Source organism: Gavialis gangeticus, unplaced genomic scaffold, assembly GCF_001723915.1.
Source record: "Gavialis gangeticus isolate Ggan-Ray unplaced genomic scaffold, GavGan_comp1, whole genome shotgun sequence".
Classification (NCBI taxonomy): domain Eukaryota; kingdom Metazoa; phylum Chordata; order Crocodylia; family Gavialidae; genus Gavialis; species Gavialis gangeticus.
This window is the reverse complement of record NW_017729024.1, coordinates 177,133,052-177,137,578: the sequence shown is the minus strand read 5'-3', so window position 1 is coordinate 177,137,578 and position 4,527 is coordinate 177,133,052. Positions and strand designations below refer to the sequence as shown.

The 4,527-nt window shown below is 45.9% G+C and overlaps 1 long non-coding RNA gene across 1 annotated transcript in view; it reads left to right on the top strand.

Annotated features, from left to right (window-relative positions):
• Window positions 1–3,286, top strand: part of LOC109298004 — a 3,838-nt gene extending 552 nt beyond the window's left edge. Inside the window, exon 2 of the long non-coding RNA XR_002097487.1 lies at window positions 15–3,286. This is a non-coding gene — a long non-coding RNA (uncharacterized LOC109298004). The remainder of the gene's footprint in view (window positions 1–14) is intronic.
• The last annotated feature ends 1,241 nt before the right edge of the window (window positions 3,287–4,527 follow it).

Sequence of the window (4,527 nt, the reverse complement as noted above, 5' to 3'; positions counted from 1 at the left end):
GGAGGCCGTATTAGGTTAGCATTACAACATAACAGTGGTATTTGGGCATTGGACACATGGGCTTACACTGGATGGCAATTCAGGATCGAGGGAGGGAAGGGTCGATGGGACTGCTTCTAAGGGTGTCAGTCATTTCAGGATAAGCAGTGTAGTCTCTTGCTTTCAGCTCTGTAGAGCTCATGTTCAAACCCTGGTGTTGATCAAATGTGATAGATCAACACCAGGGTAAATCCTCTGTTGTGTACTGCAGCATATCCTTTGTGTTTCCACTGGTGTGTGGTAAAGTCAACTCGCACTGCCTACGGGTCTCTCATCCCTGGGCTCCAAGATGCTCCTTGGAGGCTCCACCACATGTCAGTACCTGGGAGTTATCTAGGGCAGGCAAGTAAGCCCATGAGCTTCACTGAAGAAACCCTAGGGAGAGGGTAGCAGGTTGTAGTGATGACTGTTGCAGGAGCACTACATTTTGGAAGCTGCAATAACAACTGCATAGTTGGTGCATGGTGCTTGTATGGAACGATGCAAGTTTGATGTAGACAACCCGCATGCACGGAGGGAATCATTCACCCAGAGTGACTGAGTGATGTGTAAGAGGGGCAGAGAAACCCAAATGGAGAGCTGCATTGTGCCACGAATACTTTACACTGAATGGGTGGTTTGTCACATCAACAGGGACTGTGGCTTCTGTTTGTAATGCAGCACAGAGACAGAGTGGCCCTTCCTGTAAGATTTTACGCTGTGCTCAATGAGTCAGTGCTTTCTGAAGTTGATGTGCGAGGGGGTTTCTGAATAAAAACTGCTGGCTAGGGGACTTGCTTCTTCTCTGGGCCTTTTGTGGCATAGACCTTTGCAATCAGAACCCTGAATTTACAAAATGATACAACCCTGAGGATAACCCTGCTTTTCACCTGGCTTACATCTCATTGTGCAGAGAGCTCTGGGACTTTTGCACATGAATTAAAAGGGAAACCATTGCAAAATTCTGCAGCCCTTATTCTGCCCAAACTCCCCTTGAAACATGGAAGTCACTAGGAGCTTTGCTTGACTTTGGAATAAAAGTCCAGGCCGCAGCGGGCATTAGTAGGCATCGTTATGCCACAGGCCAGATCCATAGCCCGATGACGTATGGAGTCAAGCGGATGGGATTATGAGGGCAATCACAGGACTGAGCCCTGATTGCAGTGGTGCAAGCAGCTTATCATTTCTCAGCCAGTTGTATAGATTGTAGATATTGGATAGTAGCATTACAGTGTTTTTAATTGTGTGTGTGCAGTCAAGAAGCAAATCTTACCTGGGGACAGAAACTTTGCATATCTCCCTTTCTCCTCCAGATTCCTGTACCTTCATCTCTGGGAAGCATCATATTTCCAAACCATCTATGCAAAGCATTTCATGGAGATAGTGTAAATTGCCATATATAAAATCGCAGGCACTGTAAATACTAATCAGGCTTCCCGACCTGATTGGGTGCATGTAGGAATCACATGCCTTGAGGAAAGGGCCATTTCCTTGCTTGTATCCGGGTGGCCTTCCTTGGTGATTCTAAGGCAGGGGTGCTCAACCTTTCAGCCCCATGGGCCGGATGAGGGGTGTGGGCTGAATCGGACCCCTCATGCTAGAATTGGGTCCTGGAGTCCTGCACCACCTCTGCCCACTGGGATCAGGCCCCAAAGCCTCCTGCCACCCCTGCCGGTCCTGCATGCTGAGATTTGGCTCTGATGGGTCCCATGTCACCTCTGCTCATCCCTGTGTACCAGGATTGTCACACTGCACTCCCAATTTAGTACACAGGGCAATGACCTGCGAGGCTCCCCATGGACCTGTGGGGAACTCTGTGGGCTGGGTGATATGGTGCTGGGGGCCAAATTTAGCCCACAGGTTGAGGATTGAGCAAACCTGTTCTAATGGGTTTGGGACAAGGGTGCAATCTCCCTCCTTTAAAGTCCTCAGGAGGTTTGCAGTTGGCTTCTGTGGGGCAGCAATAGGGTCTCACAACTGTAAGTTAAAGTTATAGATGAATGGATAACATATCACTGGAAAAACCACGTCAGTATTATGCTGTGATTCTTGTAATGGGAATGGGCAATTCGGCATAAGCATGTCTTTGCTTGGTGTTGGAAAATCAACAGCAGTTACAGTTAGGGAAGTCCTTTCCAGCAACCGTAAGGGAGAGCAGACTGTGCGCTGGTATGACAGTGCAGGGGTCTGACATTTCATGCCTTGCGCACATCAAAATCCTATAGACTGCCCTGCGTATGTGGGGTACATTTGGGATGCAGGCGCGAGACTTACTGGGAAACATAGGACATACAAAAACCTGCCTTGAATGTATGCATGGGACTGGAAGCTTGTAAATAAATGACAATGCTACTGATATGTCCGAGTTCCCTTTAGAAAGCCATACATGTTCTCCATGTTCAGTTGTTTGGTGAGCTGATGTGCATCCTTTTAACACCCCCAGTCACTGTAACAAGTTAGTGCACACCATGGCTACAAGTTCATGCAGCCGATAACCAGATAACATGTTGGATGGATCTTAAAACTTGCACCCTCTTGGGCTCCTGAGAGGAATCAAGGCATTGAAGTCTCTCCACTGCCCCATAAAGTTTGTATATACCATAATTAATACCAACCTTATTGGTAAGGAACACCCAGGACCAAGCTAGTCCTGTTGGTTGCATCTCCGGATCCTGCAGAAGTGCTGCACACGGGAGACCCTGCGACTGAACCTTGCAAGGAAAACTGCTCACTACTGGTGGTGACCTTTGTTTCTTTGCTTAGGGTCTACATCTTGCAAAACGTAGTAAGGTCTCTTATCAGATGGCAGCCTAAGTGAAATTGTACTGTGTTTGACAGAGACCGTCAAACAAAGGAAAAGAGAGAGGGAAAAATGCTGGTTCAATGTCCTCCATTGTCATCTGATAGAAACAAATATTCCAATCCATTGGAACAAATGTCTGTCTTCAAGCTAATGGATGTGGGCTACTATTAAAATAAACTCTGTTCCTGTTTTCTGTTATGTTTAGGTGGGGGAAAAAATCAACTTGATTTATGCCTACTTGTTAACAACCTCATGTTCATGGATTCTTGGTTTACTAAAATCTTCCACCTTGTAATTTTTGCTTATTGTTTTTGTAGCTGTACTCCAATTGTGATAGAAAGCCTATCAATTGATGTAAGCCATAACTAAAACAGTAATCAGGGTACTTTTTTTGGTCTGTGTCACTGTGTTTGAAAGACAATTTAACTCAGTCCAATAAACCAGTCTAACAGTTTCATTTTAAAAGCACTTTGTGCCTTTTTTTTTTTTGTGATTCCATATTAACACGTATCTTTTTCAGTCCACGGTCTCTGAACTTAGCCAGACCATCAGCTGAGATAAACTGGCTTGGATAAATGGAGACGGGCAGTTAAATCAGCGAGAGAGTCAATAGCATCACCGTTGAATGCTGCATGGTAAGTTCTGGATTGGAGCCTTGAGCACACCTAGACAAGACAGTGCAATGCAAACGGTTGCTCCCAGCAGTCCTAAAATAAATAACCTCTCAAAAACCTTTGCGATCTACCCCCTCCCCACATCTTCCTCCTTTATTTGTGTATCTGTGATGGTGCTGTGCATGTAGTACCCTGGCACTTCCCATCAAATTATAAGCAACATCTTTTCTGTCTGAAAAGGGCTGTTGTCTCTACTGCTCTCTTGTTTGAGATTTGCTTCTGGAAGTGGGATTCGTTCCTTCTGGTTGCTCTGTTGCCAAAACCCCCAAACAAACCAACTCCTCAAACCAGCTTTTTTTTCAGGGTGTTCTGCAGCTGCTCTTAATGCAGCTATTTGTGCAAATAAAGGGATTTTGCCTTATGCTGTAAAATAAGCTACTTTGGTGTACAGATTTTATAGGGGCCCTCTGTATAGAGAGGTGGACAGGGACCTGCAGGTCATCTAATCCAGCCACCTGCAGATATGCAGGATTGGGTATGCCAAAGCAGGTGCTCCTCCAACCTTCTTGAAAGCCTTCAGTGAAGGAGATCCCACAGCTTTCCTAGACAGTGTTTTCCACTGTCTTACTGTTCCAACATCTGGGACATTTTCTCTGAGTTTGGATTTAAATCTGTTCTGCAGTAGGGACTTGCTGCCTTGTGTCCCTGTTCCAAGGGAGAATAATGTTTTCATCTTTTTATAGCAGATATTTGAAAACTACCAACATGCCCCCTCCCGAATCTCCTTTATCCTCTTTGTTACCCACCTTCACACCCCCTTCAGGGTCTCTACATCCTTCTTATAACATAGTGCCCCAAACTGGACCTAATACTCCAGCTAAGACAGGGGCGGGCAAAATGCAGCCGGCCAGGCCATTGCATCTGGCCTGCGGGACCCCCCAAAAATTTAGAAAATAAATATTAATCTGCCCCCGCCTGTCTGTCATGCAGCCCTCAACGGCTTAACAAAACTCAGAAAGTGACCCTCCACCCAAAATAATTGCCCATCCCTGAGCTAAGACCTAGCAGCACTGATCCATTAGTAGTTGCTTT